This window comes from Pseudophryne corroboree, chromosome 6 (assembly GCF_028390025.1).
Source record: "Pseudophryne corroboree isolate aPseCor3 chromosome 6, aPseCor3.hap2, whole genome shotgun sequence".
Lineage (NCBI taxonomy): Eukaryota > Metazoa > Chordata > Amphibia > Anura > Myobatrachidae > Pseudophryne > Pseudophryne corroboree.
In genome coordinates this window covers 715114802-715142485 of record NC_086449.1, presented here as the reverse complement: position 1 = coordinate 715142485, position 27684 = coordinate 715114802, and the positions used below count along the sequence as shown (strand labels likewise).

The 27684-nt window shown below is 45.7% G+C and overlaps 1 protein-coding gene across 2 annotated transcripts in view; it reads left to right on the top strand.

Annotated features, from left to right (window-relative positions):
• The first annotated feature begins 747 nt into the window (after nucleotides 1–747).
• The window catches only part of FAXDC2 (fatty acid hydroxylase domain containing 2), a 76763-nt gene continuing 49826 nt past the window's right edge, over nucleotides 748–27684 (top strand). The window contains exon 1 of one of the 2 annotated variants that reach the window (XM_063928366.1): nucleotides 748–885. The gene's annotated coding sequence lies outside the window, so the exon portion shown is untranslated. Of the gene's footprint in view, nucleotides 925–27684 lie in introns of both variants that reach the window. The other variant, XM_063928365.1, reaches the window with a different exon arrangement.

Genomic DNA, 27684 nt, shown 5'->3' with positions numbered 1-27684 from the left:
GCGGTTGGCCCTGGGTTCCTCCTAATGCAAGACAATGCTAGACCTCATGTGGCTGGTGCGTGTCAGCAGTTCCTGCAAGACGAAGGCATTGATGCTATGGACTGGCCCGCCCGTTCCCCAGACCTGAATCCAATTGAGCACATCTGGGACATCATGTCTCGCTCCATCCACCAACGCCACGTTGCACCATAGACTGTCCAGGAGTTGGCGGATGCTTTAGTCCAGGTCTGGGAGGAGATCCCTCAGGAGACCATCCGCCACCTCATCAGGAGCATGCCCAGGCGTTGTAGGGAGGTCATACAGGCATGTGGAGGCCACACACTACTGAGCCTCATTTTGATTTGTTTTAAGGACATTACATCAAAGTTGGATCAGCCTGTAGTATGTTTTTCCACTTTAATTTTGAGTGTGACTCCAAATCCAGACCTCCATGGGTTAATAAATTTGATTTCCATTGATAATTTTTGTGTGATTTTGTTGTCAGCACATTCAACTATGTAAAGAACAAAGTATTTAATAAGAATATTTCATTCATTCAGATCTAGGATGTGTTATTTTAGTGTTCCCTTTAATTTTTTGAGCAGTGTATATATATATATATATGGCATCAACTTTAGGTGAGTGCCGGCACCTTTTGTAGCAGGATAAATAAAAACCACAATGGTAACATAACATCGATGGTGTAGGTGACACTGCACCTTTAAGAGGTGTCACCTAGCTCCATCCTAACTCAGTGCACAGCATCACAACAGGCGGGGACTCTGACAAGGCCTGGCAGGCTGTCAGAACATCTAACAATAAAGATCTGGGGAGAAGCCAGGCTTCCTATCCCAGGGATAGCTGATCAGTCTGTACTCGGCGGAGGAGACAGCAGAGGCAGCAGGGGTAAGGAGTCGAGGCAGGCTCCAAAATATCTCCTGAACTGTAAGCAAATCAGAACAGATCACTTTGTATGTCAGGCTGCTGACAAAGGATCATTTCCTTACTGCTGGTGTTGTGCACTTCTCCTTAGTCAGTGCTAAAGCAATAGTTTGGCTTTGACAGTGACTTTAGTAGACCTGTAGCTCAATGTACTGTTTGCATAATGTTTTATTTGTAGCTGAGGAAAACTGATTTGCTTGTAGATAGGAAGGATCTGTCTTGGTTTAGCCTGGCAAGGATTGGTGTGTGTGCAGTAGTTCTCTCGGATATTTTTCTTTTTTATTATTATTATTATTATTATTATTATTATTTATTTATTCATTTATTTATAAGGCACTAGGATAAGAAAATAAATAAGTGCAGAATAATAATAATAATAATAATAATAATAATACAGACAGTACTTTGAACACTTTTTATGTACTTTGAGCACTATTTGCTGCACAGAAGTTGCCTAACCTACACTGATGAGCCCAAGTCAAGGTGAATAGTTTGTCTGTAAAGTTGGATTTAGTACTGGTTCTATAACGAAGATTTAGTTGTCATAGGGGTCGATTCAATTGATTGCGAAGTGAATAGCGAAGTGCGAAGTGACTAGCGCCAGGAAGGGGGTCTTGGCGCTATACAATTCAGCGTACTGCTTTGGCCGACTAGTGGATTTCAACAAAACGAATGCTGTTTTGTAACCTTGCGTGGCGCAAACAGCATTGTAGCGGGGCACTTACTGTATGTCGGAGAGTGTCCATTCTCACGCCTAAACACCCTGTTTAAGGCGCGAGTACGGGCATTCTCGGACAAAGCATCTTGCTGAATTGAATAGCGCCGGGACATCCTTCCCGACACTATTAACTTTGCAATCAATTGAATCGACCCCACATAATAGATTGTGTACTGTATTAGAGAATAGATCAGGGGTGGGGAACCTCCGGCCTGCAGGCTGTATAAGGTCTGCATAGCCACTTGTTCTGGCCCGCTGCTGTGTGTCAGGGGAGGAAAGTGCAGCGTGCGCCTCTCCTGCTCCTTTGTGCTCAGTCCGGCGGCGGCGTGTCTCAGCTGTCAGGGCAGGGAGGAGAGCGCAGCTATGTCCAGCGGCAGTGGCAAGTAGGATCTCAAACCAACCGCTGGTTCGTGAGCCAATCAGAGGTCGCAGACCGGCAGCCAATCAGGAACTGCCGCTGCCGGTCCACGAGCTCTGTTTGGCTCACGAACCGGCGGCTGGTTTGAGGTCCTACACGCCGCCGCCCAACATAGCTGCGCTCTCCTCACTGTCTGGCCCCTGACAGCTGAGACACACTGCCGCCGAACTCAGCACTAAGGGGCAGGAGAGGCGCACGCTGCGCTCTCCTCCCCTGACACACACACACAGCAGCAGCAGCAGCGGTGAGTAGCTCAGTGGGGTGGGGGACATGTGTGGGGCAATGTGTATCTGGCACTGTGGGGCAATGTGTATCTGGCACTGTGGGGCAATGTGTATCTGGCACTGTGGGGCAATGTGTATCTGGCACTGTGGGGCAATGTGTATCTGGCACTTGGTGGGGCAATGTGTATCTGGCACTGTGGGGCATTTGTGTATCTGGCACTGTGGTGGCATATGTGTATCTGGCACTGCACTACTGGGGGCATATGTGTATCTGGCACTGCACTACTGAGGGCATATTTGTATCACGTCCCATTTTAATTGGCCACGCTCTGTGTGGCATGTGGCCACACCCATTTTTTGGCACACGCGCACACAGTACTACAGAGGGGCATATCTACTGGGGCATTTCTACTGGGGGCATATCTACTGGGGCATAACTACAGGGGGCACGCTAATTTTTAAGTTGATCATTTTTGTATGGCCCCCCGAAGGATTTTATAAATATAGAAATGGCCCTTTGTAGAAAAAAGGTTCCCCACCCCTGGAATAGATAATGTATAAAAAGTGAAAATTATTATCTGCACTAAATGGATTGACTCATGAATTACCTGTTTCATCAAACTTTACGTTGCTGTGTTAAAATGTCAGCGTGTGAAACACTGCTGGCTCAAAAACATCATATACAGATGTAGCCACCTTTATCTTGACTGTTTCTCCGCCGAGACGGGCGTTTAGTCACGCTAAGGCGATAGCTGAGTTTAATCACAGGTAGGCGCGTTGAGGCGATCTAGATACTCATCATGCATTACACATCTCCACCACTGTGTGGCTAATGCTCCACTAATCCAGTACTTTCGATCGTACAGTATAGCGGCGGATTGATCTACAGCTCTGGCAATACTGTAGGCGTAACGGGAGGCGGTGGAAAAAGTATGGAGTACTGTATGTGTATGGAGACGCAACTACAGTAATTGTGTAAAAGGAAGAATGTACAGGACAATGTATAAACACCGTGCTTTTAAAATACATGAGCGTCTGGGAATGGAGGGCTACAGTAGCTAGCAGGAGGCGGTGGAAAATACCGTGCTTTACAAATGCGAGCGTCCGAGTCCTCTAAGGCATAAACCAACACCAATGGGGTGGGGGCCGGGCGCTGTTTGCAGTACTTTCACACATGAAATTGGGAGTCTCTCATGAGGCGTCGTGGGCTAGGGGTGAAGGCTCCCACCTCCCACGCTGGGGGTCCTGGGTTCGAGACGTGATGTGCCTTCTTTTTTTTTGTTTTTTTGTTATTGTAATAATACACTGTATTATTTTATCTACATTGTAAGACAGTCAATGGAAAGGTGCACACAAGTTACATATAAATCAGAGTACATCTGCAGGAGCGATTCTTTACGCTAAATGCAACTAAATAGCGGGAATGAAATGAGGGTATTCTGACGCTACTAACTGAACAAAACAGTACTGTAGATCTTCAGCGTTTGTGTATTGCACATGACCTGAATTCCCTCCCTGTGCAGGCTCCCAGGGGGGAAGGGCGATGGGGGTAGGGGGAGACGATGGGAAATACTGTACTGTGCCTTTGAAATGCAATTACATGAGCGTCCGAGTCCACTACGGCATACTGTAAACCAACACCAATGGGAAGGAAATGCCAACCATTTTTTTATGTGTTCCCGTGACATTCATTTAAAAAAAATTTTTCTCTCTCTAATACATCCAATGGAAGGATGCACACAGGTTTCACATAAATCAAAGTACATCTGCAGGAGCGATTCTTTACGCTAAATGCAACTGCACAACGGCAATGAGTAGAAATGAGTGTATTCTGACGCTACTAAGTGAGCAAAACAGTACTATACAGTAGATATTCGGCGTTTGTGTATTGCACATGACCTGAATTCCCTCCCTGTCTACTGCATGATCTGTGCAGGCTCCCAGGGGGGAAGGGCAATAGGCTAGCAGGAGGCTACTGGGGACTCAGACTCATACAGTACTTGCATTTCAAAAGCACAGTATTTTCCACCGCCTCCCGCTTGCCCATCGCCCTTCCCCCCTGGGATCCTGCACAGGTCATGCAGTAGACAGAGAGGGAGTTATTCACGTAAACTAGGGCAAAGCTGCAGGAGCAGTTGTACTGTTTAGGGTCTATGCACCATATGGTATACATACAATTCTATAGCAGGGCAGACTCAATTGAAATGGCTACCGCCTGTGTCTCCTCGCCCAATGGAGGCCCTCGGCTATGGAGCAAGTAACAGCACAGATTTGGTAGGTCACGGGGCAATGCTGAAGGAGCGTCAGAATCCCCTAGCTAAAATACACAGGGGTGATAGGGATAAGTGAGGTCTTTGCGCATAACGATACACCACAAAGTTCCCCATGGTTTTGATTATGCCTTTTCTTTGAACACGGTATTTTCCACTGCCTCACCCTACCCCCATCCCACTTTCCCCTTCCCCCCCTGGGAGCCTGCAAAGTACATGCAGTAGACAGGGAGGGAGTTCCGATCAGGTTACAAGACATGTGCAACAGTATACTACTGTATGTAGGAAAATCCACCGCCCACTCTGATTTATGTGAAACCTGTGTGCACCCTTCCATTGAATGTATAACAAAGAAAAATAATAATAATAAAGTGAATGTTACAGGAACACATTAAAAAAAGGTTGGCACTTCCTTCCCATTGGTGTTGGTTTATGCCTTAGGGGACTCGGACGTTAATACTTGTATTTCAAAAGCACAGTGTTTTCCACCACCTCTCCCTACCCCCATCGCCCTTCCCCCCTGGGAGCCTGCACAGGTCATGCAGTGGACAGGGAGGGAGTTCAGATCAGGTACAATACACAAATGCTGACGATCTACAGTACTGTGTTGCTCAGTTAGTTGCGTTGGAATACACTAATTTATACTCATTACCGCTGTGTATTTGTATATAGCGGAATGAATCGCTGCTGCAGATTTACTTTGATTTATGTGAAACCTGTGTGCACCCTTTCATTGAATGTACAACAAAGAAAAACAATAATAAAGTGAATGTCACGGGAACATAGAAAAAAAAAGGTTGGCACTTTGTGACTCTCAGCATGGGAGGTGGGAGCCTTCATCACTAGGTTGGTATGGAAGGGGAGACAATTAGCTACCGGAGGGTACCAACCCCAAGTTTCTGTGACCCCCACAAGGCTCATGGCAAGCGTCGGAACCTATGGTGGGTCTGAATTAACGGTCCCATTATAGTCTATGGGAAAATGGGTCCACTTTGCGTACTGATATCTCTGGTTCTGGGTGTCCCAGAGACTCAGGACTGGTACCATACAAAAGAGGAGACTCTTGGCTTTCGGGGCAGTCCAACCACTAGTTTATGTGACACTGGAAAAGGAAACGGGAAGCAACCGTGTTTCGGGTCCCCTCCAGTTGTCCGCCTAGCTTGCACAGGATACAGGGTTTCTGGCTAGATAGGAAATACTGTACAGAAATGCTAAGCATGGTAATTTGACATCCAGGAACATAGGGAGGAGTTTTTATCTCACTCCATTATACTTAGAAAAATTACACTTGCCACTGTACGTTACAAGCTGTTTGTGCTAATTAGTACACTAGTAGAACATACTGTACAGAGATACTAAGGACAGTGATTTGGCATCCACGAACTTAGGGAGGAGCTTTTATCTCTCTCCATTGTAATCTTTCTAAGTATAATGGAGAGAGATAAAAGCTCCTCCCTAAATTCCTGGATGCCAAATTGCTGTCCAGAGTATCGCTGTACTCTATGTTCTACTAGTGTACTAAATAGCACGAACAGCTTGTAACGTACAGTTGCAAGATTAATCTTTCTATGTATAATGGAGAGAGATAAAAGCTCCTCAGTAAGTTCCTGGATGCCACAGCACTATACTTAGTATCTCTGTACAGTATTTTCTATTAGGGTACTAATTAGCTGTTCGTGCTAATTAGTACCCTAATAGAAAATACTATACAGAGATACTAAGGACGGTGATTTGGCAACCAGGAACCTAGGGAGGAGCTTTTATCTCTCTATATTATACATAGAAAGATTAAACTTGCCACTGTACGTTACAAGCTGTTCGTGCTAATTAGTACACTAGTAGAACATACTGTACAGAGATACTAAGTACAGTGATTTGGCATCCACGAACTTAGGGAGGAGCTTTATTCTCTCTCCATTGTAATCTTTCTAAGCATAATGGAGAGAGATAAAAGCTCCTCCCTAAGGTTCCTGGATGCCAAATCACTGTATGTAGTATCTCTGTACAGTATGTTCTACTAGTGTACTAATTAGCACGAACAGCTTGTAACGTACAGTGGCAAGATTAATCTTTCTATGTATAATGGAGAGAGATACAAGCTCCTCAGTAAGTTCCTGGATGCCACATCACTGTACTTAGTATCTCTGTAAAGTATTTTCTATTAGGGTACTAATTAGCTGTTCGTGCTAATTAGTACCCTAATAGAAAATACTATACAGAGAAACTAAGGATGGTGATTTGGCAACCAGGAACTGAGGGAGGAGCTTTTATCTCTCTACATTATACATAGAAAGATCAAAACTGCCACTGTACGTTACAAGCTGTTCGTGCTAATTAGTACACTAGTAGAACATACTGTACAGAGATACTAAGTACAGTGATTTGGCATCCATGAACTTAGGGAGGAGCTTTAATCTCTCCATTGTAATCTATCTAAGTATAATGGAGAGAGATAAAAGCTCCTCCCTAAATTCCTGGATGCCAAATTGCTGTCCAGAGTATCGCTGTACTCTATGTTCTACTAGTGTACTAAATAGCACGAACAGCTTGTAACCTACAGTGGCAAGATTAATCTTTCTATGTATAATGGAGAGAGATAATAGCTCCTCAGTAAGTTCCTGGATGCCACATCACTATACTTAGTATCTCTACAGTATTTTCTATTATGGTACTAATTAGCTGTTCGTGCTAATTAGTACCCTAATAGAAAATACTATACAGAGATACTAAGGACGGTGATTTGGCAACCAGGAACCTAGGGAGGAGCTTTTATCTCTCTATATTATACATAGAAAGCTTAAACTTGCCACTGTACGTTACAAGCTGTTCGTGCTAATTAGTACACTAGTAGAACATACTGTACAGAGATACTAAGTACAGTGATTTGGCATCCACGAAGTTAGGGAGGAGCTTTAATCTCTCCATTGTAATCTATCTAAGTATAATGGAGAGAGATAAAAGCTCCTCCCTAAATTCCTGGATACCAAATTGCTGTCCAGAGTATCGCTGTACTCTATGTTCTACTAGTGTACTAAATAGCACGAACAGCTTGTAACCTACAGTGGCAAGATTAATCTTTCTATGTATAATGGAGAGAGATAATAGCTCCTCAGTAAGTTCCTGGATGCCACATCACTATACTTAGTATCTATGTACAGTATTTTCTATTAGGGTACTAATTAGCTGTTCGTGCTAATTAGTACCCTGATAGAAAATACTATACAGAGATACTAAGGACGGTGATTTGGCAACCAGGAACCTAGGGAGGAGCTTTTATCTCTCTATATTATACATAGAAAGATTAAACTTGCCACTGTACGTTACAAGCTGTTCGTGCTAATTAGTACACTAGTATAACATACTGTACAGAGATACTAAGTACAGTGATTTGGCATCCACGAACTTAGGGAGGAGCTTTATTCTCTCTCCATTGTAATCTTTCTAAGCATAATGGAGAGAGATAAAAGCTCCTCCCTAAGGTTCCTGGATGCCAAATCACTGTATGTAGTATCTCTGTACAGTATGTTCTACTAGTGTACTAATTAGCACGAACAGCTTGTAACGTACAGTGGCAAGATTAATCTTTCTATGTATAATGGAGAGAGATCAAAGCTCCTCAGTAAGTTCCTGGATGCCACATCACTGTACTTAGTATCTCTGTACAGTATTTTCTATTAGGGTACTAAATAGCTGTTCGTGCTAATTAGTACCCTAATAGAAAATACTATACAGAGAGACTAAGGATGGTGATTTGGCAACCAGGAACTGAGGGAGGAGCTTTTATCTCTCTACATTATACATAGAAAGATCAGAACTGCCACTGTACGTTACAAGCTGCTCGTGCTAATTAGTACACTAGTAGAACATACTGTATAGATATACTACAGACAGTGATTTGGCATCCAGGAACCTTAGGAGGAGCTTTTATCTCTCTCCGCTGTAATCTTTCTAAGTATATTGGAGAGAGATAAAAGCTCCTCCCTAAGTTCCTGGATGCCAAATCACTGTCTGTAGTATCTCTGTACAGTATGTTCTATTAGGGTACTAATTAGCACGAACAGCTTGTAACATACAGCGGCAAGTTTAATCTTTCTATGTATAATGGAGAGAGATAAAAGCTCCTCAGTAAGTTCCTGGATACCAAATCACCGTCCTTAGTATCTCTGTACAGTATGTTCTATTAGGGTACTAATTAGCACGGACAGCTAATTAGTACCCTAACAGAAAATACTGTACAGAGATACTAAGTACAGTGATGTGGCATCCAGGAACTTACTGGGGAGCTTTTATCTCTCTCCATTATACATAGAAATATTAAACTTGCCACTGTATGTTACAAGCTGTTCGTGCTAATTAGTACACTAGTAGAACATAGAGTGCAGCGATACTCTGGATGGCAATTTAACATCCAGGAATTTAGGGGGGAGCTTTTATCTCTCTCCATTATGCTTAGAAAGATTACAATGGAGAGAGATTAAAGCTCCTCCCTAAGTTTGTGGATGCCAAATCACTGTACTTAGTATCTCTGTACAGTATGTTCTACTATTGTACTAATTAGCACGAACAGCTTGTAACGTACAGTGGCAAGTGTAATTTTTCTAAGTATAATGGAGAGAGATAAACTCCTCCCTATGTTCCTGGATGTCAAATTACCATGCTTAGTATTTCTGTACAGTATTTCCTAGCTAGCCAGAAACCCTGCATCCTGTGCAAGCTAGGCGGACAACTGGAGGGGACCCGATATACGGTTGCTTACTGTTTCCCTTTCCAGTGTCATATAAACTAGTCGTTGGTCTGCCCTGAAAGCCAAGAGTCTCCTCTTTTAAATGGTACCAGTCCAGAGTCTCTGGGACACCCAGAACCAGAGATATCAGTACGCAAAGTGGACTCATTTTCCCATAGACTATAATGGGCCCGTTAATTCAGACCCACCATGGGTTCCGACGCTTGCCATGAGCCTTGTGGGGGTCACAGAAACTTGGAGTTGGTACCCTCTGGTAGCTAATTGTCTCCTCTTCCATACCAACCTAGCGAGGAAGGCTCTTACATCCCACACTGAGAGTCCCAGCTTTGAGTCCCAAAGTGCCAACTTTTTTTTTTTATATGTTCCCGTGACATTCACTTTATTATTGTTTTTCTTTGTTATACATTCAATGAAAGGGTGCACACAGGTTTCACATAAATCAAGGTAAATCTGCAGCAGCGATTCATTCCGCTATATACAAATACACAGCGGTAATGAGTATAAACTAGTGTATTCCGACGCAACTAACTGAGCAACACAGTACTGTAGATTGTCGGCATTTGTGTATTGTACCTGACCTGAACTCCCTCCCTGTCCACTGCATGACCTGTGCAGGCTCCCAGGGGGGAAGGGCAATGGGGGTAGGGAGAGGCAGTGGAAAATACGTGTTTTCAAATACAAGTATTTGCGTCCGAGACCCCTAAGGCATAAACCAACACCAATGGGAAGGAAGTGCCAACCTTTTTTTAATGTGTTCCTGTAACATTCACTTTATTATTATTTTTTTTCTTTGTTATACATTCAATGGAAGGGTGCACACAGGTTTCACATAAATCAGAGTGGGCGGGGGATTTTCCTACATACAGTAGTATACTGTTGCACGTCTTGTAACCTGATCGGAACTCCCTCCCTGTCTACTGCATGTACATTGCAGGCTCCCAGGGGGGAAGGGGAAAGTGGGATGGGTGTAGGGCGAGGCAGTCGAAAATACTGTGTTCAAAGAAAAGGCATAATTAAAACCATGGGGAACTTTGCAGTGTATCGTTATGTGCATATACCTCGCTTAGTCCTATCGCCCCTGTGTATTTTAGCTAGGGGATTGTGACGCTCCTTCAGCATTGCCCCATAGCCTGCACAATCTGGACTGTTACTTGCTCCGTAGCCTAGGGCCTCCGTGGAGCAAGGAGTCATAGGTGGTAGCCATTTCAATTGAGTCTGCCCTGCTACAGAATTGTATGTGTACTGTACGGTGCATAGAACCTTAACAGAACCGCTCCTGCAGCTTTGCCCTGGTTTATGTGAATAAAAAAATAATAAAGTGTCTGGAAAAAACTAACATGCATTCGTATTTTAGAAATCTAACTCGGGACTCTGAGTATAGGAAGCGGAACACTTCACCACTTCGCCGCAGACAGATAAATAAATCCATTGGTTTTGATTATGCTGTAATGGCTATGGGATTAGGACGCTAACATACTGTGCAAAATTCCTAATCTCAAGAGGCAATAGTGAACTTCTAACACGTCCATTTGCGACAGTGTAAACTACTGGTTTTATGTTGTTTTGTCTGCGGGACTTGGACGCTCACATATTCATAAAGTACTGTAGATGGATCATATACTGTATGCTGTACTATTTGCGTCTGTACCGTATATACTGTATTAAATAATGCAGCATAATGAGTATTTACTGTATTAAATAATGCAGCGTAATGAGTATTTACTGTATGCAGCGTAATGAGACGCTTAGTAAAGTAGTCCTTATTATATATTTCAGTATTGTATTTTACGGGAGACCACACGCATGCGCAGTGGTGATTGTAAAAGGCGACATCTGGTGGATGATCGCAGGTATTACACGTAAAGGTAACGCCAAACGCTCTGTCTGCCTCCGTGCGATTAGGTACGCCTCTCTGTGACTAGGCGCGCCTCCCTACGCTGCGTATGCTCGATCGGGACAAACGCCTCAGCCAGTCAAGATAAAGGTGGCTACATCTGTATGTTTATTTACATGTTGTTTCATTTTTGACATGTCACAATTTCTATTATTCATCATCCACTGGTTTAAATTTCAGTTTAATTAATTCACAGCCACTCCTAGTTCACAGATCCAATTTACAATAGTTTGGAATTCCGGGACAAATGTTCTCCAACTCACAGATACTTAGGGGTCTATTTACTAATACCCCTTTTCCACTAGCTCAAAAAACACGGGTAAATGCACGGGGGCGCGCATTTACCCGTGTTTTTGGCAAGTGGAAAAGGGTCAACCCGGATCAAGTGACCCGTGAATCCTACCCGGCTATTTACCTGGGTAGGACACGGGAATGATCCGGGTAGGGTTCTAGTGTAAACGGGAGCCGTGTCGATGCGACACGGCTCCCGTTTACACTGTATGGAAGGGCGGCGCTGGGAGATCATGTGATCTCCCTGCGCCGCCCCTGCCGCGTCACTAGAAGCGTCACCAACCCGGCATATGCCGGGTTGTGACTGCTGATGGGAAAGGGGACGAGCACGGGTCGCAGCAGGGGGCAGCTCCCGTGTCAGGCTCCCGGCTGCGACCCGTGATCGTAAGTGGAAAAGGGGTATCAGTCTTAAATGGAGATAAAGTGGAAAGAAAAAAAGAACCAGCCAATCATCTCTTAACTGCCAGGTCACAGCCCGGGTTTGAGAAATGGTAGTTAGGAGCTGATTGGTTGGAACTTTATCTCCGTCCACTCCACTTTATCTCTATCCTAGGCTTGGTAAATAGACCCCTTAATTCTCAAGTACAATATAGGGGCGGGGTTTCCGATACAATATGGAATTAAAAGCAGTAGTTGTCAATAACTCCTAATTTTCGAATTTACGTTTGAACTACGGGTTGAGTCTCCCTTAACCAAAATTCAGAAATCCGAAAAAATTCAATATCTGAGATTTTTTGGGAACCGACTGAGATGGTTCAATGTATACAAACGTTGTTTCATGCACAAAATATATTGTATAAAATTACCTTCAGGCTATATGTATAGGGTGTATATGAAACCTAAATGCATTTCATGTTTAGACATGGGTCATATCCCCAAGATCAGTGGCATCACAAGGTGGGTGCAGGGGGTGCGGCCCGCACCCGGGTGTCATCCGCCGAGGGGTGACCCCAAAGTGCCAGCTCCTGCTCAGTAACAAGAGCTGGGTGCTGCACTGCAGCATTACGTGCTGCAACCCTGCTCCTGTCACCATGTAGGAGCTGGCACTGCAGACATGCCAGTCTCCGGGGGCAGGCCGCAACTCCCAGACCCCTGCGGGTCGGGCCACTTAGCCATGCCCCCTCCTGTAAAGCCACGCCCCTCCCGTGGGTCACCTTACAAAGCCACGCCCCCTGCCGCACCGGGTACAAAAGAGGTGAGTGACGCCTCTGCCCAATATGTTTCATTATGGTATGAATGCTCTCTACTGTATAGCACTCGGTGGAATTGAGGGTGAGATGTATGAAGCAATGAAAAGAGTGGAGACGTTACGCATGGCAACAAATCAGCATTGAGGTAACATTTATCTAATGCATTCTATAAAATTATAAGTAGCAGCTGATTGTATATATAAGTGCAGCTGATTAGTTGCCATGGACAGGCCCGGCGCTACCCGCTCAGTGAAGGGATGCAGTGCAGGGAGGCGCTGGGACGGAGAGGCGCTCTCCCTGTTCTGCATCCCTTCCCTGCGGCGCTGTCCTGCCCCCCCCCCTGCTGCTGTGCCTGTCACTGTATGACAGGTAGCAGCGCTGGCAGCATGAAAAGCCTCCTCCACCCCCTCCACCCCCACCCCCAATCACCTGTGACAGCGGCTGTGTAGGATCAGAGGAGGGGGCGGAGCTACACGGGACGGAAGGTGCGGAGCTACATGGGACGGAAGGGGGGGGGGAGCTAAACGGATCAGGCTGCTGTAGAGAGAGGGACAGCCAGACTTAGGTAAAGTGGAGGGTGAGAGAGAAGTGTATGTGTGTGTGTGGTGGGGGGTGTATGTGTGTGTATATATGTGTGAATTGTGTGTGTGAGGCATGTCTGTGTGCGCATGCATTATGGACGCTACTACAGGGGGGCCATTACATGTAAGGACGCTACTACTACTGGGGAGGGCCATTACATGTAAGGACACTACTACTACAGGGGGGGGGGACATTACGTATAACAACGCTACTACTGGGGGGGGGGGGCATTACATGTAAGTACGCTACTACTACTGGGGGGGGGGCATTACGTTTAAGGACGCTACTACCGCTGGGGTGGCATTACGTATAACGATGCTACTACTACTGGGAGGGGGCATTACGTATAAAGAAGCTACTACTACTGGTGGGCATTACGTATAAGGACGCTACTATTACTGGGGGGGCATTACGTATAAGGAAGCTACTACTACTTGGGGGCATTACGTATAAGGACACTACTACTACTGGGGGGGCATTACGTATAAGGACGCTACTACTACAAGGGGGGAATTACTTATAAGGACGCTTCTGTTACTGGGGGTGCACTACGTATAAGGACGCTACTACTGGGGGGGCATTACGTATAAGGACGCTACTACTACTGGGGGGGCATTACGTATAAGGACGCTACTATTACTGGGGGGGCATTACGTATAAGGAAGCTACTACTACTTTGGGGCATTATGTATAAGGACGCTACTACTACTGGGGGCATTCTGTATAAGGACGCTACTACTACTAGGGGGGAATTACTTATAAGGACGCTTCTGCTACTGGGGGTGCACTACGTGTTAGGACGCTGCTGCTGCAGCTACTACTACTGGGGGGGGCATTAAGTATAAGGACGCTTCTACTACTGGGGGTGCACTACGTATAAGGATGCTACTACTACTGTGAGTGCATTATGTATAAGGATGCTACTATTACTGTGGTGCATTACATATTAGGACGCTACTACTACGGGTGGGACATTACGTATAAGATTAATAAGATTGTGCTACTGTGTGGCGTAATTTTAAATGGGGGTACTATTGTGTGGCCATGCCCCTTACTTGTGAGACCACATCCCTTTTCCCGGCGCACACCAAAGGCGCGCGCTGACCCTTTGTTGAATATGGGAGGGCGCAAATTTATAGTTTGCAGGGGGGCGCCGTACACCGTAGCACCGGCCCTGGCCATGGACAACTTCTCCACTGGCTCACTTCTCCACTCTTTTCACTGCTTTATACATCTCCCCATATGGTTTATTGCATATTGTTCACTAGAATGCTATCTGTGTTACAGATGTTCTCTGTATTGTACATTAGTCGCTAGGATGCTCTGTGTGTTATCATACAATGTCCCACTGTCCCTCCAGTGGGGGTGTGTGTGTGTGGGGGGGGGGAGTTGGAGAGGCTTTGATCACCCACTACTCTGCTCTGCAAAGCAGCGAGTGATCGCTGAATACATGCTGTGCGCACGCGTACTGCATGTATTCACTGCTGGGAGATGAGCTGGGGGCTGCCCAGCTGCTCCGGGAGCAATGGACACGCCCCCAAATGCCACAACATAGGTCAGTTCAACAAGGCCACGCCCACTCGGGTGAGGTCACACCCACTCCACCCAAGGTCAAACCATTTTTTGGGTCAAGCGCATTTTAGCCACGCAAGCGTCCTGACTCCCCATGTTAGGAAGTTTGGAAGTATGTGTTATGTATTGTTCACCAGAATTATCTCTATATTGTATATAAGTCACTAGAATGTTCTATGTATTAGGGCTGTAACTGAGATGCTCTCTGTGTTGTATGGTGGTCACTAGGATGCTGTCTGTATTGCATAGCAGCAAATATGATGCTTCCTGTATTTTACATTGGTCTCTGAAATGATCTGTGTATTGTATGGCAGTATATGGAGTGCTTTCTGTGTTGTATGGTGGTTTTTAGAATGCTCTCTACTGTATATCAGTCTCTGGAATGTTCTCAGTACTGTATAGCAGTCTTTGGAATGCTGTCTGTATTGTATATTATTATCTGAAATGCTTTATGCATTGTGTAGTTAAGGACAACCAGAACCCTTAATCAGATGATCCTGTGTATTGTGTACATAAAGGGGGTCATTCCGAGTTGATCGCTCGCTAGCTAGTTTTAGCAGCCGTGCAAACGCTATACCGCCGCCTACTGGGGAGTGTATTTTAGTTTAGCAGAAGTGCGAACGCTTGTGCAGCTGAGCTCTGCAAAAACAGTTTGTTCAGTTTCAGAGTAGCTCTGAACCTACTCAGCGCTTGCGATCACTTCAACCTATCCGTGTCCGGATTTGACATCATACACCCGCCCAGCCACGCCTGCGTTTTTTCAGACACGCCTGCGTTTTTGCAAACACTCCCTGAAAACGGTCAGGTGACACCCAGAAACGCCCCCTTCCTGTCAATCTTCTTGCGGCCGTCAGTGCAAAGAAAAACTTCGCTAGAACCTGAGCACAACCACAAAAAGCTTTGTATCCGTACGCCACGCGTGCGCATTTCGGGGCATACGCATGCGCATAAATGCCATTTTTTCACCTGATCGCTGCGCTGCGAAAATCGCCAGCTAGCGATCAACTCGGAATAACCCCCAATGTGTAGAGATATGGCTTGACAGTGTTAGTAGTAAATTCTAATGCCGTAGTACCCTATTTGTAAACAATATAATAATGTAATGATGTGTCATATACACAAGAAAATAGAAGTTCTTAATGTCCAATTTTCAAGGTAAAATGTAGTGAAATACATTTACCTCCACATTAGTCGTTTACCCCTTGTACTGTAGCTTTCATACATCAAGTCAACTTCACGCAAAAATCTATGAATGGAAAAAATAAAATAAAGTAGTATAAATCATACTTGCCAACTCTCCCTGAAATAGCAGTAATCTCTAACTCCCTAAAGAGTGTAGCAATCGCCCTGATTGCACCTTACCCCCATTATGGGGGTAATTCAGAGTTGATCGCAGCAGCAAATTTGTTAGCAGTTGGGCAAAACCATGGGGGTCATTCCGAGTTGATCGCTCGCTAGCTACTTTTAGCAGCCGTGCAAACGCATGGTCGCTGCCCACGGGGGAGTGTATTTTTGCTTTGCAACTGTGTGAACGCCTGTGCAGCTGAGCAGGCCGAAAAAGTTTTTTGCAGTTTCTGAGTAGCTCTGGACTTATTCAGCCCTTGCGATCACTTCAGCCTGTCTGGTCCCGGAATTGACGACAGATACCTGCCTTGCAAACGCCTGGACATGCTTGCGTTTCCCAAGCACTCCCAGAAAACGGTCAGTTGACACACATAAGCGCCCTCTTCCTGTCAATCTCCTTGCGATCGGCTGTGCGAATGAAATCTTCTCCAGATCCAGTGCACAGCAGCGATGCTCTTTGTGCCCGTGCGATGCGCGTGCGCATTGCGGCGCATACGCATGCGCAGTTATTCAATTTTTTTACCTGATCGCTGCGCTGCGAAAATCGTAAGGGAGCGATCAACTCGGAATGACCGCCCATGTGCACTGCAGGTGGGGCAGATATAACGTGCACTTGTGCAGAGAGAGTTAGATTTGGGTGGGTTATTTTGTTTCTGTGCAGGGTAAATAGTGGCTGCTTTATTTATACACTGGGTCATTCCATGAAAATGGTCTTTTTATGTAACGTTTGTTACCAGTTTTCATGACAAGCTTTGCATCAAAAATAAAGCATATCATATACACACAAACAACATTTACTTTGCACAAAATATTCAAAACACAAGCTCAAAAAATATATTTCACATGAAATATAGTTCAAAACATAACGTTTGTTACCATGGAATGACCCCACTGCAATTTAGATTTCAGTTTGAACACACCCCACCTAAATCTAAAGGGCCCCATACACTAAAACGATTATGCTCGATTTCAGCCCAATTCAGGCATTCGGCCCGATATATTGGGGGAAATCGGGCATTTTGCCTGTGTGTCCAATCCGATCCGATGCGCGGCCCCGTGAGCATCGGATCCGATCCTCCAGATTGAATGTGCTGCACATTCAATCTGGTCCGACCCCGCAGGCGTGGCTGGGATCACCCAAGATACATTGTATGCAAAAGGACAGCATACGATGTATCTTGGGCGATCCTGCCGCCCGGGAGGCTGCCGCGGTGATCGCAGCGATCGCCTGCGACATGTCAGGTAGACATGCCACAGTAGTGTATGGGGCCCTTAACTCTCTCTGCACGTTATATCTGCCCCCCCTGCAGTGCACATGGTTTTGCCCAACTGCTAACAAATGTGTTGCTGCGATCAACTCTGAATTAGGCCGAATGTACAGTAGTGTGGATGGTGTAATGGTTAGCACTACTGCCTCACAGCACTGAGGTCATGGGTTCGATTCCCACCATGTCCCTAACTCTGGGGACTTTGTATATTCTCCCCGTTCTTGCGTGGGGTTTCGTCTCACAACAAAAATATACTGGTAGATTAATTGTCTCCCAACAAAAATTAACCCTAGTGTGCAAATGTGTGTATGTACATGGGCAGACTAGATGGGCCCAGTGGTTCTTATCTGTAGTCAAATTCTATATTTCTATGTTTGTTATACACTTTGAAAAAAAAAACTCATCGGAGACGCGGGTTGCCTGCCAATCTCGGATCTTCTTTTAAAGGCACTATCACTTAGAAGGCATGGTTTTGCCAAACAAAAAAATGTCATAGACCGGCTCGACAACCCTGCGCCATTACATCCCTCCCTAGACCAGCCGACAGCCCTGTGCCATTACATCCCTCCGATAAACATTAAAATGGAATCACTTCATATTTGGAGACTTTCTGGCTGCCCCCTCCGGGAGTGTGGGCCACAGCAGCAGGAGAGGATGTGGTTTCGTATAGGGGGGGAGGGTTATGCAACGGTAAATACTATGGGTGGATTACCAGCATTGTACAGTGGGGGGCTTGGCTATTAATGACGTGATTCAGCGCAATGTGCCACCTGCCACCCAGTCTGCCAACTTCTCTCTGTAAGTGAACGGCTGCGTGTAGGTTGCCAACAGCTTCAGGACACTTGTCATGGGTGGTGGGGTGTAGAGAGCCGGGCGCTTCACCCTGTTTTCGGGAGCCTCCCGGCCATTCCTGGACAGTAGGCAAGTATGAATCAATTCCCTGCATTGCTTATAAGGCACAATGGGGCAGATGTATTAACCTGGAGAAGGGATAAATCAGTGATATGTGCAAGGTGATAAAGGCACCAGCCAATCAGATCCTAACTGTTAATTTACATATTGGAGCTGATTGGCTGGTGCCTTTATTACCTTGCACATATCACTGGTTTATCACTTCCTTATGCCTTCTCCAGGTTAATACATCTGCCCAATGATCCCTTTGGTTACATGCAGTTTTAATGAGTTTTCTCATGGTCACTTGAGACTATATATAGTGCCTAACTACAGTATAACTGCTTAGGGGCCATACTTGCCTACTGTCCCGAAATGGCTGGGAGGCTCCCGAAAATTGGGTGGCACCCACGCAAAAGGGGGCAAGTCTCCTGCAACTTGGTAGCACCCCCTGCTTACTGCCGCAGCTGCCCACACCGTCTGCACTAGGGAGGCCAATCCCGGGATCGGCGGGATCCCGGGATTTGGGCCCAAAAATGCCGGGATTTGAATCCCGGGATTGGAGCATCCAATCCCGGGATTCACGGGATTATACTGCGCATGCGCGGCAGCGGGAGGGTGGGTGTGTAAGTAATAGTACTTACTCATTTAGGCGGGCAGCAGCCATGAACAAATGTAGCGCCGGCCGCCAGCCAATCAGAGCTGGCGGACCGGCAGCCAATCAGGGAAGCTGCAGCGGCAGCCAATCAGGAGCGACTGCTGCGGCCGCTTCCCTGATTGGCTGCCGGTCCGCCAGCTCTGGTTGGCTGGCGGCCGGCGCTTCATTTGAAATGCTGCCGCGTTCAGTGTGTTAATGGTTGCCGCCCGTCTAATAGTAAGTACTATTACTTACACACATGATCCTCTCTCCCTCCGTGCAGCCTTCCTCCCTCCCTGCCGCAACCTACACCCTCTGTCCTGAGTCCCGCACCGCTACCTACACCCTCCCTACCTCCCGCACCGCTACCTACACCCTCCCTACCTCCCGCACCACTACCTACACACTCCCTACCTCCCGCACCGCTACCTACACACTCCCTACCTCCACCCTCCCTCCAGCGCTGCTCCCTACAACTTTCTCTAATCCTACTGCAATCCCGGGATCCCGGGAATCCCGGGATTGACCGTTTTTCAATCCCGAATCCCGGGATTATAAAAAAAACGGCCCGGGATTGGCCTCCCTAGTCTGCACCCACAGTGATAGGAAGTGGGTGGGGCAATTACATCGTAGCCCCCCCCCCCCCCTCCCCCCTTGTAGTGCTGATAATGTGGACATTGCATAGCGGAGGACGGGGCTGCGATGGTGCATTCATGTTGCCACGCCCCCTGACCGCCCCCTTTTCCGAGCCCATGCCCTGGTGAGCCATCCTACACCCTCCCTCCTGGAGGGAGCAGCCAGATAGTCAGCAAGTATTCTAGGGGCTCGTTTACATTTTGATATAAGTTTTATGACATTCCTCTAATCTAATGCAGTGTATGGCTACGGTAATGCCTCCTCATAGTTGTTGTTGTTGTTGTTGTTTTCACAATCAACCTGAAATGCCTTTTCAAAAGTAGGCAGGTACAATATGATGTAAATGAGTCTGCATGAGTTTCTTGTCTGCAAGAAAAACAATAAATGCCAGAGACCGGCAGAGGACACAATGCACAGCAGCTCACCCGCCCACGTTCATGTGTGTTGCACCCGTAGATTTCACATGCACCATAGAGGGGAGTGTAATAGGGTGTGAGATTAAGAAAAGTGAGAGTTTTTGTGAATGTTCTGTTTTTTTTTTTTAAGTGGCAATCATTTACTTGGCAAAATCAATCTGGTTTTGCTGGGTGGTCTTCAGTTTGCTGGCTGTCGGGATCCCGGCGCACAGTATACTGGCGCCGGAATCCGGACAGCCGGCATACTGACACTTTTTCTCCCTCTTGGGGGTCCACGACCCCCCTGGAGGGAGAATAAATAGTGTGCGTGGCGAGCGCAGCAAGCCCGCAAGGGGCTCATTTGCGCTCGCCACGCTGTCGGTATGCCGGCGCCGGTATGCTGGTCGCCGGGAGCCCGGCCCGCCGGCATACCATACTACACTAGAGCAAATCCTTTGACTTTTATCTGTAAAAACTGAAATTACAAACTGAACACAAATTGCGACAGATGGTGTAATGCTAGGTAATTAATAAGCAGTAGGTGATGACCCTACAGAGATAGCTGCAGTCTGGTGTTGCCGTGCATGTGAGGCGGATCATCCTGTACCTGTAACCCAATGTAAACATACTGTTTACTTAGCAGATTTTGCTCACCTTTCACCTGTGTCAGTATTGACTGAGGTGTAGCAGCGTGGGCCTTTCACTGATAACAGTAAGCAGTACTGTAGTAATGAATCATTGATGTATTAGACAGATACAAATACAGCATATACGCATTATAGGGATACAATTGATGAATTGAGAAACATATACTGTCCATCAGGGGCGCCAAGATGGGGTGGGTAGTGGTTATTCATACCCGGGCTTATTGGTGGGGAACGTCAGGGTCCCGGTCAGCTGCTGAGTGGGACAAATTTCTCCCTTTGCAGTGCTGTTGAGGGGGACAAAAATAGTATTTTTCTCCTTTTTTATAGAAGGTGGTGATGCCACGCCTCCTGTATTTGGCCACGCCCGCAGTACCCAGACCATGTATAGCTCTCAATGTCCCTGCTGTTCATTAACAGCAAGTTTAAGATACATCTTTTATTTTTTTACATGTCAGCAGGAATAAGCAAATATTGATATAAACATGTATCCAAGATATTTTTTCTCTGAATAGTCTATCAAATATATTTGTCAAGTAACTATGTAACTTTATGCCATAAAATGCTTTTTTTTTATCCTTTCATTGCGGCCAAATTAAATATTATATAACGATATTATTAGTGTGTCACTAAATTAGGCAACATTCCTATTCTAGACTAAAAGATAAATAAAAATTATGTATTAGTCACTTTGGGCCTAATGCAGCGTTATATGCAAATTTGTTGACCATAAATCATTGCTGAGCCAAATCAAAAGAGCAGTGCAAAGCTCACTCTGGTGGCTAGTGTTCAATACATGGTATTCTGGTGGCCTGCAATCCAAGCGTTGCCCATTGCAGTGACCAGCATACAAAAACACAGAATTCATTCTTCAAAATAGGGTATTTTCTGCGGATGAGTATACAGAGGGTCCGTTCTGCTCATCAGTATAGGAATCAAAGCCCGTTTTACTGATCAGTAAACAAGGGGCCCGATTCAGACCTGATTACTAGTGTGCGTTTTCGCACAGCGGGCGATTATCGATTTTCTGCGCAAGCTGGTGCGAAAATTTCGATCGCACAGCCATTCACATGCTGATTGACATGAAGAGGCCGTTTGTGGGTGGTAAAAACAGAAAGTGGGCTGCGCTCTATTTGAAGTTACACAATGAAAGCGAATTTAAGATAGGTTAAGCTAAAAGAACAATTTAATTTAAATAAAAAACACAAATGCATCCATAAAACATTCAATAGCATGAATTCATGTACAATGGTAAAAAGGTATATATTATCCTGATTATTTGGGTCAGGAAGTGTGTGAATAAATAGGTGGAGGAATCCATTCCAATTGGCCCTTGTGAGAAGTAATGTCCATCCAAAACAGCAAGAGTCTGTTATAATACAGTGGTGCTACCTTTGAAAAAGCTGCAAGCTACATGCAGCGAAACGTGTCAGGTGTTCTTGCATGGGTCAGGATTCTTGATTTACTTGGAACCGAACCAGCCTTTGGCATCAATTCATCCATCAGAGGAGCCTCAGAGAGGATTTCGGTACATTACAGACACCGTATTGCATGAGGACCCCATCACTAATATGGGACACTTCTCAGCCATTTGTTACTCTAACGGTGCATGGGATAACAATCCACTACCGGACTCTACACTATTATAACAGACTCTTGCTGTTTTGGATGTAATCAGGATAATATATACCTTTTTACCATTGTATATGAATTCATGCTATTGACTGTTTTATGGATGCATTTGTGTAACTTCAAACAGAGCACAGCTCACTTTCTGTTTTTTCTTTCCTTTTGTGGGAGTGACTTCCCCTCATACCAGGCTACAGCTTAGCAAAACACCCCACACTTCCAGCACACGAATACACCTTGGTACTTCCTTTCTTTGTGGTTTGTGGGTGGTAACTGACCATTTTCTGGGAGTGTCAGGGAAAACGCAGGTGTTCCCAAGCGTTTCCTGGGAGGGTGTGTGAAGTCAGCGTCGGCCCCGATCAGCCTGTTCTCATCGCACTGTAGGAGTTAGGTGGACATGTACTAAGCAGTGATAAATCTGGAGAAGTGAGCCAGTGGAGAAGTTGCTCATGGCAACCAATCAGCATCAATGTAACATTTATAATTTGCATACTATAAAAATGTACAGAGCAGCTGATTGGTTGCCATGGGAACTTCTCCACTGGCTCAATTCTCCACTTTTACCACTGCTTAGTACATGTCCCCCTAAGTCCTGGGCTGCACACAGACTGCACACACTGGTAAAAACATTAGATGGTGAGTGAGGTGCAAACGGATTTGCAGCTGTCCGCTGACTGAGGGACATTTTCACACGGCGTACACATGCGATCGCACACTTGCACGGGCGAATTTACACTCCCCTTGGGTGGCGACTATCTGATCACAGGACAGCAAAATTAGCAGCAGAGCAATAAGGTCTGAATCGGACACTAGGCAAAGCCCATGCTGGTGGTACGCAGCAGAACCCATTATAGACCTCTTTCCTGATGTCATTATGCCAGTCTAAACCCTATATGGTGGATAGTAGACCAATTCTGACACCATGTTATATAATATACAAAATAGATCCCTGCCTTGTGCGTGTACTGTACTGAAGACAGCTGTCTGGTACACAGTGGAGGCCCCCTTTTACACATAAAGAAACCTTATGGTGCAAATAGGGCACACCGTTAAGGTCAGTGTCCTTGGGATACCTGTTTATCTGTGATGTTTATGGTATTGTGAATGCTCACCGGTTGTCTTTCCTTTGTATATTCACCCTAGAAATGGGAGTGGACACTTGGAAGACTAGTAGGAAGATCATCTACTTACCTATAGTGGACTTTTGATACATTTCGTGTCTCACCTCAAATACTTTATAATTCATTGACTGACTGCGCTTTTGGGTCTGTTCCAATGGTTGTCTAAGCATTGGATTTCGCTCAGGAGTGTGGCTCAGGAACAGGACTAAGCAGCAGTGGATTGGCTACAGGGCTGGTCTTGTTTTGCACAAAAAGATTTTGCAGGCGCTCTGCTGCACAAGCATTTGCACTTCTGCAAAGCGAAAATACACTCCCCAGTGGGCAGCGACTATGCGTTTGCACGGCTGCTAAAAACTGCTAGCGAGTGATCAACTCGGAATGACGCCCAAAATGCAGTGTGTACACAGCAAGGTGCAGAGACCAACCAGATTGCTGTTATAGGAATAATAGTTGGCATGTGGCAGGATCTATTATAAAGCACGTCAATTTTATGTAATTGAAATGAGTACTCCCAAACAAGCCTATATGCCGAGGCCCAATGCTGTGGTGTTAGCAAACCAAATAGCACTGCCAACTCAAAAGCAAATCGACAGTGCACTTAACTGTGCTCACACCCGCTGCCCCTGCTAGTGAGCAGGGGGTTGGATAATGCAGACTCACCAGGTGGTCCTCTACGTAACCCAATGTGCTGCTCTTTGGGTAGGTGGGCGCTGACAGTGTGAGGGGCAGATAGAAGGCTATAGAAGGGCAGATAGAATGTGCAGATAATCAGCTCTCCTCCTCTGGTTGGCTGTACCCGGCAAAGGCTGTATTGTGGATCTTGGCAGCCTGTCACTGACTCTCTCTACTGAGCCTGCGGTCCAGCTCTGCTCAGTCCAGATGCCAGCCTTGGGGCCATATTCCCACGTGCCTCCTGGAACAGCCCACACATGGCTGTGTTACTGGGCTTGCTCCTCTGTGCCCCCCGGACAGCTGGAGCCCGGCGGCCAATGACTCCATTGACTCCGGGATTTCCGCCACTATCCTCCCGCATAGTGATAGCTGGCTGTGAGAACTCCATTGCCAGCAACTACGGATAAACTTCAGTTCCGGTTACTACCCAGAGCTATTCGATAACCTGACAATTTCCACACATGGTAAGCCCACGGCCAATGTGTATTAACCCATAGCTTCTATGTGAAGTACCCTGCGCAGAAAGCCCTAGAGGATGCACTTAATGCAGATTTTTCTCTTGCAGCCCCTGATGCTGTGAGGAAGAATCTGCCTTAAGTGGACCCTCAGGGGTTTACCTCGCTGTGTAGTGGCAGTAGTTGAATAGCGCAGGGCAGACCTGCAGCCATGCAGTAAGTCTCATAGCTAATTGAATCTAACCCTTAGGCGGAAATTCAATTGTTTGAAAAGTCAGTTGGGTGTCTGTTTTTTTTCCTATCTAATAGACAGGAAAAAACAGACACCCAACTGACTTTTCAAACAATTGAATATCCCCCTTAGAGTTTACTGTAGGACGTGATAATGCTGATTTATATACAGCAGGCATGTCCAAACTGCGGCCCTCCAGCTGTTGTGAAACTACATATCCCAGCATGCACTGACACAGTTTTGCTGTCAGAGAATGCTAAAGCCTGTGTCAGGGCATGCTGGGATGTGTAGTTTCACAACAGCTGGAGGGCCGCAGTTTGGACATGCCTGATATACAGGAATGAAAAGCTATACCTTATACACACTTTAAATACACTTTACCATGGAGCCGCTGCGGCCGCTAAACTTAATACACACTCTACGCATCTTTTACGCTGTTAGCGTACAGAGTCCCGTACCGTGTACGGACTTTGCGTACAAATGCCGCGCTGACGGTACAAAGTACACACAACGCGTACACACCCAATGAATACACTTTAAACCTTATGCAGCAATGCAGTGCGATGCTATTACACTTTAAACCTTAGCAGGGAAAGAAAGACACGACACCAGTCTGTAGTTAAACCACTGGGTTCCGACACCACAGCGTATTATTGCTGAAAGGGGGTTACAATATAAACCATACAATACAACAGAATAATGGCTACATTCAATGGTACATACGTGATTGGCTTCGCCGCGCTACCCGGTCCGGTCCTCGGTCATCTAATAGATAACTTTGTGAGTCTTGTGTCTGACCAGGCCTGCTGCAGGCTCTCTTTATACAATTCATCCAAAACATAACACAATGGATACTGTAATCTCTTTGTCCATTGGACACAGGGATGGTCATTAACAGTACAGGAGAGGTCATAGGTCGGTTTGAATAGGTGGGCGATGTCTGTTCCAACTGTTCTTGTGGGTGGTCTCCTCTGGATTCCCGCCGCATACATAATGTACAGTAAATACAGTTTATATCTATATTCTGCTCCTGCACATAACTATCCGCAGGAACATGCAATCTTTCTCAAACCAACACCGGAATGTTACCCTTAAAATACCCTTCAGCTGGATACCAAACACCACCTTATAACCTTGTTCTGTCCCCTCCTATCCTGTAAAGGTGAATCCCTTTGTTCTGTTACCATTTAAACTGCTGTTACTTTCTGATGTGGTGCAGGGAGACTATGTGTACATTGTGCACTATTTGGATTAAATATGTAATGTGTTTTGATGGCTTTTCCATGCGTTCACAAACTCTTCCGTAAATACTCATACCACACGCTAGTACGCAGGTCCGCGGGAGCGACCATATGCAAATTGCGAATATGCGCACGCAGAGCAGAGCAAGTACGCGCACGGAGGCCATCTGTGCGTAGTTTGTACGTGATGTGTGTACTGCAATCATTTTTGACTTTGACAGTCCACCCTTTGGCAGTCACCAATAACTGCCACTATCTAATCACTAAACAGAAAAATATCTATACAATATCTACAGAAGTTTTGGATGGTCGGGGGAGAGTTGTAGGTGGGAAATGTATGACCTAGTGGGATAGTAAAAAGCATGTATGTATGAATCCATGTCTGAGGGGCATGTATCATCGTGCCGTATATGTTCTAAATAAGCTTCGAGGTATTCCGAAGTATACATTAAATCCTTCTCATCCCATATTAAGGGTCTGTAAATGGGCCAACAAACACTACCGAGCTCTTTTTCGGCTTCTTGTTAAAACAAATGGGGTGCACATTTAGTTGATGATACATGGAGGGGGAACATATGTGAGTGCTAGTATATGTGGATATCACCTAACTATGTGTGCTGTTAACTGTAGGTTGCAGAGATGAAGATAAGACACATATCTAAAATACATTCACATAAACATTTTGGGTAGGTCTGATGTCTTTTCCGTATGGATGTATCTGGGCAGAGGGGGAAACAAAAGAAAAACGGGTTAAAGAAACAGGCCATGAAATTCATTTGCAATCCTTATCATAACACTGTCTCTATGGATGGGTCATAAATTAAATCTGCTGCTATAACAGCGCCCTCGCTCCTTAGACTCATCAACTTTGTGCCGTGCTTGCGCCGCGTCAGAATTCGAACACACCTAAATATCGAACCAATAATTATGACGACTCCCAGGATACAAAGGAGAAGCTTCCCTACACATAATAACATTTTGAGCCCATTCTCCTAAACCTGAGAACCAATTTCGTGGGTTCAACCATGAGACCCAGCCGGTCAGTTCATTACTCACAGTCGCTAAGGTAAGGTTGTGCTTCCTCCTGAACTCCCACTTCAACTGCAAGATATCGTCCATCTTTTGATAGATGATCTCCGTGGGGTCGTCAGTGCTGTTCGTAATATACGTACAGCACTTCACACCATATTGAGTTGCCAGAGTAACACAGTACCCACCTGTCACGGCTGTGATATAATCAAGGACCATCCTGTGCTGAATCAGTTCCTGCTTGTAAGCTTGTAACTCCCTTCCCGTATACCTGAAGGTGCCGTCATACATCTCGGTGATATTATCTATCAAGTTCGCTAGCGCATGGATATACCTATAATTTATAATTCCTCTGGCAGTACGGGTGATGTCTAATGCGAGAAGGAATTGAATCCCGGTGGATTTGTGGATCAAATCAGAGGCTGCGTGCTCTGTCCTATCTATGAGGTGTCTCTTGATGATGTGTTCATAGTGAGTATGAGTATAAGGAGCCTGAGCACTGCGGTGAACGTCTTTCATCTTATCATGGGTTATGGTCATGACCTCTGGTAGTACTCTCCCAATATAACACAATCCCTCTGAGCTCGGGGCAAGCCACTTGTACGCCTTCCTCCCACATATGAAATAGGCATCATCTGGGAGAACATAGGGGACAAAATATAACAT